Here is a 9,514-nt window from a genome sequence, read left to right on the forward strand (position 1 = left end):
CAAACACTCAAGTAGCTGAGGGTTTCTCAGAGGACCTGGGGCTTGTTTCATCAGCAAGAGCTGAGAGGAGAGGAGATGCTGGCCTTTCAAGTCGGGGAGCAGAGAAGGGATGAAGACAGGAACACAGGAAGGAGCAATCTGTGTTCAGGGACCATGGCAAGATGGGCCCAGATGGGATGGAGGGTTTATTCTGAAGTTGAATGGAAGGAAACACTGGAGACTGAAATTGAGTCATCTTGCAGAGTATTGTGTATCAGGGCAAGGGAGTTTAGAATTTTCCTCAGGCCATAGAAATCCATGGAAAGTTATTAAGCAAGAAAAAAGAAGAGGTCATGCAAAAAAAAACCCTACAACTTTAGCAGATTATTGTGGCAAAAGAATGAAGATACACGAGAACAGAAACTAGAAGGAGAAGAACAGGCAAAAAGCAAAGGTTGAATAAGAAACATCTTGCAAAGAAAGAATCAATCAATAGGACTTTGTGGCAGGAAAGAGAGGGTAGAGTCCAAGATAACACTGGTTTGAAGCCTGGGAACCCGGAGTGTGAGTCACTAGTGGACAAAACTGACAAAAATTGAAAGAAACAGGAGAGACCCCGTGACAGAAGATAATAATTGCAGTTTTAGGTGTGTTGCTGAATCTGAAAACCAAAATGTAAATGTCCAGTAAGTGAAGATATGAAAGTAGGGCTTGAAACCAAGGTCAAGAAAGGAGACAGAATTTTGGGATTCATCTCTAAGAAGGTGACACCATGAGGTACCAGAGTAAATGAGTTCTTCAGGAGAGAGCATCACCGTGCTCAAATCATTATTCTGATAAATGGCCTTTGGAAGTTAGTGGACCCTTGAACAACACACGTTTGAAATGCGCAGGACCACCTATGTGTGGGGTTTTTTATAGTCCAGTACTTCCTTATGATTTTCTTAATAACATTTTCCTTTCTCTAGCTTACTTTATTGTAAAGATACAGTGTATAATACATATAAAAATTTTGTGTCAATAGGCTTTTTATGTTATTTTTCAGGCTTCTAGTCAAGAGTAGGCTATTAGTAGTTAAGCTTTGGGGGAGTCAAAAGTTATACGTGGATTTTTTATTGTACTGGGGGTTGGTGTCCCTCACCCCTGTGTTGTTCAAAAGTCAACTATAGTTTCAACCTAGGGAGGAAGATTATACTTTGCATGTACAGTTGGAGAGAAGGCTATGGAAGGCAATTTACAAGAAGCTGTTTGAGAAACAGGAGAAAGATTAGCTTGCTTGTTATCCCAGAGTTAAGAAAAGAGGCATTTTCAAAGAGAAGGGAATGTTCGCTATACTCAAATTCTGTAGAGCAGACCAGCTTAATTCAGGATGTAGGAAAGGCCATCAGATGCATGATTTTCTAGAGTACAGTTTACTCCACTGCTGGAGGAGGAAGAAAGTGCATTTTGACAAGTCATGGTAAGAATAAGTGCTTCAGAAAAACCAGAAGCAGTGGCTTATAGACCACTTGCTTGAAACACATTGACATTGAAAATTATTAAGGATTCTTTCAGCTGCAGATAGCCGAGATCTACCAACTAGTTCAAACTACAAAGGATTTTATTTAAAACCCACTAGGGTTGCCCACTGAACCCAGAGAAGTACTGCTGGAGCTCAAACAGCTCTTGAGATCCCAGATCCTGGTAGGAGGCCCACACCTCTCGATCAGGCAAAGCCCACACAGCCTGTCCTGGTGTCCATGAGCACTCTTCTGACTGTGCCCCACTTCTGGACAAAAAGTCTGCAGGGCCAACTGGATGTGCCCACCTGGAACCTGCACCCGTTATTGTAGACCATCCCTCAAGCACTTGGGATTTAGAATTCCCCACCCAATAATCTGAGCCCATTTTCAGGGGCCACGTGAACCAATGTGTGTGCGGGTCAGGATGGGCAGATGGATCTGGGATATGCATAATGCAGTTGCCCCCCCTTGTGTGTGTAGGTCTACTTTTGGTGCTGGATGGGCTGATGTGAAAAGAGAAGTGGACAAGCCACAGGCTGGCTTTCTAGGGTTGGAGCATCCCCACACTGCCATGTTCTGGAAAGGAACTCCAAATAGTTTGAGAATTTTACATATAACTTGAATTTCCAGGTCATTATGAAAGTATAGGAGAGTGGAACATAATTTGCTGAATGGTTTGTTAGGTTGGTTTATAACATAACTTTATGGATGTAAACATGCAGACTTTCATTTGTCCCTGTGCCCAGACACTGCTCTAGTATCCCCAGTGGATGGGTGCCAGACACCTTTTTTAAGATCTGGCTTGGCTGCCTTTTGCTTCACTTTCTGGAGATTCCATTAAACCAAAACCAATGCCAGAAATCTTGTTGAGATGTAATTCTTGAATGTGAATCCATTCCGGCCTTCCTTTTTTTTTTTTTTTTTTTTTTTCCCTTTCCTCTCAGAACCAGGACTCAGAGCTCTGCTCACCCTTAAGACCTCCGTTTAAAAGTTTCCTTTAGTCTTCTCCCTTGGGACAGGGTGACAGAAGAGTTTTGAACAGAGTTACTCAGCCCTCCATCCTCAGCAGCATCTCCGTATATGGTGCTTTGCAGTGAATGGGGGTGGGGGGTGGGGCTTGACATGGTGACAGCAGAGTGGTTTGGGAAGGGGCTGAGACAGACGACTTCCAGTCATTCCTCTGGTTCCTTTGAAGCCCTTATACTTTCTACTGTGTCTCAAACCTCCCGACTCTGCTTGAAAAGAGTTTACTATTATCTGACCCTTGGGAGTCTTGGAGACCTGGCACTGGGTAGAGATCCTCCTTCTTCTATGAAGTGCCCCCTCCCCCCCGTCATCTGGTTCTGGATTTCAAGGCCTGTAATAAATCATGCTCCACTTTTACCTGCAGTTTCTATATTGTCAGGTACCTTTCAGTTGCAAGTGGCAGAAAGCCAACTCCAATTAGGCTGAGATGGTTTAGTTAGGGGATTTATTAGATGGATAGGGGTGGTCAAAGAACAGAAGGAGGGGCTATAGGAACTAGAGTAGCTCTGAGAACCTTAGGCACTAGAACTGAGACTTGACATCATCAGAACTCTCTGCCTCCCATCTCTGCAGACACATTTTTTCCACGTAGCAGGCTACTGACAGATGCAGGTTTTTCTATCCATTTCACTTTGGAAAAAAAGATCAGAGAAACAAGTTCCTGTTACAAAAAACTTAGGGGAAGATTCTATGGTCCTGACTTGTTTTGGGCGCAGCCATGATCCAGGCACTGTGCCCTGCGAGTGGAGGGTACTGTACATCCAGACCAGGGTGTCTGCTTGTATCAGGCGCCACTTGGGTTTGAACACAACTCCTCTTGTCCCCATCTTTAGCATCTTGTCCCCTACTGCAGCATTCAGTCCCCAGGGTACTTCTGCTTTGGAAGCCATATTTTAAAGATGGTAAAGCAGCAGTCAACCTGGAATCCTGAAAAGTGACTGCAGGAAGCAAAGCTGCAACTTGCTGACCAGGAACCATCTTGGAGTGTTATATGACAGAGAAATAAAGTTCTATCATGTTTAGCCATTATACAACCAGGTCTATTTGTTACTGCAACCTAGCCCAACCTAATTAATACACCTCCTGCCTTTTCTTCTCTCTTACCCTCCTTTGCTTCTTCCCTCCCTCCCTTCCTTCTTTCGTTCCTTCCTTCCTTCAATCCATCCATCCTTCATTCATTTCTTCAATCCTTCCTTCCCTCCTTCCTTTCATCCTTATTTCCTTTCTTCCTCCCATACTACCTGCATTTCAAGATGCTTGTTGTAACTCATAGACATAGCTCTCAGTGACCACACCTTCTATTCTCCCATCCTGGACGTTTAAATGTTATATAGTTATGTTGCATCGTGTGCCTTTTGGATTACCCCTAATAAAGTAATTGAATGTCATAGTAAATGAATACACCAAATAACACCGTCAATAAATTAATGCCTGACACTCTGGACTTCCTGGAAAATACCTCAAAATGTTATTCTAGTTTAAAAAAAAAAAAAAAACAGCATTCCTGAAAGGAAGATATCCAGGTCATCTACAAATTGAAGGCATCTGAAAACTATTTCTTAGAGTCATATATTTATTTGCTTAGGGTCACTCAGTTAAGAAGAGGTAAATTAAGGCTAGCAAAACTGGACTGCTAGAGAAACTCACTCACGTGCACAGGAAGACATGAACAAAATGTTCATTGGAGAATGGTTTGTAATAACAAAATATTAGAAACAAATGAAATGTCCATCAACGGGAGAACAAATAAACTGTGATATGTTCATATAATGGAATACTATTCAGAAATAAAAAGTGAATGAATGAACCATGGCTATACATATCCACTCGGATACTTCTCAGAAACATAACTTTGAAGGGGAAAAAATAAGTTGCAGAAGGCTCTATATTTACATTAAGCTAAAAAATGCACACTAAAATCATGTATTGCTGGTAAACACAAATATCTTTGGTCAAAATGTAAACAAAAGATGCATAAGAGTGAAAAATAATTTCAGAATAATAATTTCAGAAAAAGCAATTTTTGAATAAGGAGATAGGTTTGGAATGAGCACACTGAGTCCTTCAGCAAAAGTCTGAAATATCTTATAAAAAATACGAGAAGCCAATATGACAAGTCTTAAAGTTTAACAAAAGCTGTGTGGTAAGTACAGCATTCGTGATGTTGATCCCTGTACTTTTCTGTGCATATTACGTTTCAAAATTTGTTAAATGTGGAAAGAAAAGAATGAGCATGTGTATCTTACCACCTCGGCAGGGGAAGAGGGGAGACTGAGGTGAATGTGTTTGTGTAACTCTAGACTTTGCTGTAGCCAAGTGGGGAGGAAGGATGTTATAATATATTTTTTAGAAGACAAAAATAAAAGTCCTACATATAACTTAATTCACCCAATCAAGCTTCTAGGTATAGAAGAGTCAATGACTCTGAAAGCTTTCTACCAAAATCATCTCCCTCAGCTTACTATTGTACCTAAATTTGTGCCTTCGAAGTATGAATTTCCAGGATCCATTATCTGGTCTCTATCATGTGACCCATAATGTGAAGTTATTATTAACCATCATCATTCCTGCATGATCTTGAAAGAATAAGACATAGTTTTGATACGTGGAATGGGGGCAAAAGAGAGGTTATGTGTGCAGGGTCTGGGAATCCTATTGTAGAATTGCAAACATTGAGGAGAACTCTACAGAGGGGAATTTGAGGGGATAACAGGACATAATGAGACAAACATGGACCTTGTTTCCAGTACCTGCTTAGTTACTTGTTTGCAATGTGACCTTGGGAAGTTGCTTATCCCCTTTGTATCCTTTTTCTTCTTTTGTAAAATGATACCTACCTCATAAAAGGTTAGGGGGATTACATAAAACAACATACATAAAGCATTAACGTCCTACTTGAATCACCTTGTGGATTTCTTTTTCCTTCTATACCATCAAGGGGCAACTCAGAAACAGTAAAAAGCATCCTGGGATGCAAGTTAGGAGGCCCAAGCTCTCTGTGTGGCCTGAAAGCAGAAGGAATTTAAAGAAGGGGGAAGTGTGGCAGCAAGAGGAAAAACGCAGAAAGGAAAAGAGGGAACATATTGCATAGAATGTGGGTGAATTCACTGCTCTTCCCAGGAGTATATTCAAGGTGGTTTTCTGTTGTCTAGCTACTCTTAAAATTGAGGTGTTTTTACAGGCAGTACTTCTTTGACATTGACTGTAGCAACTTCTTTCTAGACTTATATCCTGAGGCAAGAGAAACAAAATCAAAGACAAACTATTGGGATTTTATCAAAATAAAGCAATGGAAAACAATCAACAGATCTAAAAGGCAACTTTTGGAATGGGAGAAGATATTTGCAAATGACATATTTGATAAAGGGTTAGTATCCAAAAGTCTTATACAACTCAAAACCCCAAAACGAACAATCCAATTAAAAATGGGCAGAAGACATGATTAGACATTTCTCCCAAGAAGACATCCAGATAGACACATAAAAGGATGCTCGACATCACTGATCATCAGGGAAATGCAAATCAAAACCATAATGAGATATCACCTCGCACCTGTCAGAATGGCTAAAATCAACAACACAAGGAATAACAGATGTTGGCGAGGATGTGGAGAAAGGGAAACTCTCTTGCATTGTTAATAGTAATGGAAAGTGGTGCAGCCACTGTGGAAAACCGTGTGGAGGTTCCTTAATAGTTAGAAATAAAACTACCCAGGGATCCAGCAATCACACTCAAAGAATACAAAATTGCTAATTCAAAGGGATACATGTATCCTGATGTTTACAGCGACATTATCAATAGCCAAATTATGGAAACAGCCCAAGTTTCCATCAGTTTATGGACTGATGAAGATGTGGTATATGTATGTGGGTATATATTTACATGTGTGTATATACAAGTATATGTATACATATATATACTTGCTTGTTATATATGTGTGTATATATTTATATACACACAAACATATATTATATATACTTGCTTATTATATATTATGTATGCATATATATAATATATATTACTCAGCCATAAAAAAAAGAATGAAATCTTGCCATTTCCAATGACATTGACAGAACTAGAGAGGATTATGCTAAGTGAAATAAGTTAGTCAGAGAAAGACAAATACCATATGATTTCACTAATACATGGAATTTAAGAAACAAAAGAAATTTACAAAGGTGGGGGGTAAAGACAGAAGGAGTCAAACCAAGAAACAGGCTCCTAACTATAGAGAACAAACTGACAGTTACCAGAGGGGATGGGGGTAGGAGGATGGGTTAAATGGATGATGGGGATTAAGGAGGGCACTTGCTGTGATGAGCCCTGGGTGTTGTATGGAAGAATTGAATCATTATATTGTACACCGGAAACTATTATATTGTACACCTGAATTGTTACACTGTATGTTAACTAACTTGAATTTAAATAAATTTTTTTTTAAATAATTGAGGGTGTATGTGTATGTTTTGCCTTAGATACAAAAATGGCGCTCAGAAGTTGAGAAGCCCTTTCCCCCACCCCAATGGGTGTCAGTCACGGAACAGTGATATGGAGTTTCAATGAATTCCTTTTTTCTGTTTAATAGCACAGAAGAGCTCAGACACAAAGCACTAGAGCACAGAGATCATTTCTGAGGGAAGACAAGGCCCAGTAAGTGTTTTACTTCAGTTCCCTCTTCCATGTGTTCTTGTCTGTGCTATGTCCCTTCTCTTCAGAGGTGGGCTGTCAGATGCTAGCCTGCTACAGAACTGTCCCAGACTCCCTCACTGCCAACCTCTCCCTTCTTGACTCCAAGTGAGTTTTCGAAGAGTCTTGTTGGAGTTAACTGTTTTCAGGTCAGTAAGGGGGAAGGCAGACACCATGGAGGCCTCAGAATGATTGTCACATGTCTTTCTCCAAGCCTAGGGCTGGCTCCCACATGCCCTGCAGTCTCTCTCACTGGGCACTTAACTCAGCCCCCATCCTCCCAAGGAAAGAATGCACCTCCTTGCCCACCTCACCCCAAAATGAAATAAATTGCTGGCAGTCAGATGGCATGAAATATCCTGCAAGTATATGCTATTGACAGGAGATACATAAAACACAAGGGTGGGATTTTGAAGAGAATATAAATCAGATGACTATTAGACCAAAGAAACCTAGTCTTTCTGTATTAATAAGAGATAACATAGATGTCAAGGCAAAGCATCACTAGGGATAGGGAGCATCATTACATAATGATAAAAAGAACAATTCAACATGAAGCCATAACAGATTTAAAGAACACTAAACATTTAATGACATAGCCTTAAAATGTATAGAACATAAAATGATAGAATTACAAAAAAGTTTAAAAATCCACGATCACAGTTGGAAATGCCAATGTACATCTTTCAGTCAATGACAAAGCAGATTAAAAATTAGAAAGCTTACAAGGGTGCCTGGATGGCTCAGTCAGTTGCATGTCCGAATTCCGCACAGCTCATGATCTCAGGCTTTGTGAGTTCAAGCCCCATGTCAGGCTCTGTACTAACAGGTCAGAGCCTAGAGCCTGCTTCAGATTCTGTGTCTCCCTCTCTCTGCTCCTCTCCCCTGCTTGTGCTCGCTCTCTCTCAAAAATAAACAAATGAAGCATTAAAAAAATTTAGAAAGCTTACAGAAGAGCTGAGCAAGACAACTAACGAGCTTGATCTTTATGAATATAGGTAATATAAAATACTTTCTAAATATCAAAGAACTCATTATATGGAACACCTTTTTATTATAAATTGATTAAATATTATATAAATAACCATGATAGGGAAACACGATGGGCTGTGTTTGAAAGTCATAGATAGCAGAAGTTGTTCCAGAAGCATAGGTCCGGGAAAACATTACAAAGTTTTAAGGAAGAGAGAGAACAGATATTCTACCTGTATGTGTATAGGGTATAAGCCCTACAGGCATTCAGTGATGATGCTAGTCTGGCTGTTGGAGACATTACAGCAATTGCCATTACAGGCTTTATCCCACTGTATGGAGTTTTGGAACATACCTGGGCTGAACTCATGTGGACCTATGGAGGCTGAGGGAGATGTCTGAACGTACTATGTGAAACTGTGCCTAGTAATAATATAAGACATTGTATAATCATCAGTTTGATAATCTCAGGCATATGTTCAAGCTAGTCTATGTTCAGACATGCTCTGGCTTATAGAAGACTAAGGAAGCAGAGCAGCTAGGTTTCCTGAAGGCTGATGTGACCCTCACTTACTAAGATGTTATCATACATAGCTGTGCAGGATAGCAGGGTGTGGAAATGTGCCCTTCCATCTTTCCTTGGAAATGTGCTATGTATTCTGACAGTACTAACTTCCTTAAGGATCCTTTTAAAAAGTGAAGCCAGCTTGATTTATTGAAGTAACACCTGCATTTGGTCTTTCGGTCAATCCAAGCCCTCTGATCAAATGTATTGTCTTGTTTGATTTGTTTCCCAGGAAACTAATGAAAGGATGCTTTTGAGAAAAACATAAAAGTGAATATGGCCACAAGAGAATAGGATGTGTTGATTACGCTCCTTTAAATTGGTAAGATTCGTAAACTGGTAGGTTAGGACATTCTAATTACTTGTCACTTTCCTTTTTGGAGACATTTTGAAAATGAAGAACCCTTTTTAAAAAGATTTTTAAAGTTTATTTATTTTGAGAGTGGGGGGAGAGTGAGTGAGTGAGTGAGTGAGTGAGTGGGAGAGGGGCAGAGAGAGAGAATCTCAAGCAAGCTCTGCACTGTCAGCATGGAGCCCAAGGCGAGGCTTGAACCCACAAACTGTGAGATCATGACCTGAGCTGAAATCAAGACTTAGATGTTAACTGACTGAGACACCCAGGTGCCCCAAATTAAGAAACTTAATATGACAGGGCTTCTGACTCCTTTACTTGATGGCTTTATCCTCAGACTGGTAGCTAGAAAGTCAAAGATGCCCAAGAGGATTTTTTAGTAAATTTCTCATTTCTCAACATCATCAACAACAACAACAACAGAGAAATCAG

Source organism: Crocuta crocuta, unplaced genomic scaffold, assembly GCF_008692635.1.
Source record: "Crocuta crocuta isolate KB4526 unplaced genomic scaffold, BGI_CrCroc_1.0 scaffold322, whole genome shotgun sequence".
NCBI lineage: Eukaryota > Metazoa > Chordata > Mammalia > Carnivora > Hyaenidae > Crocuta > Crocuta crocuta.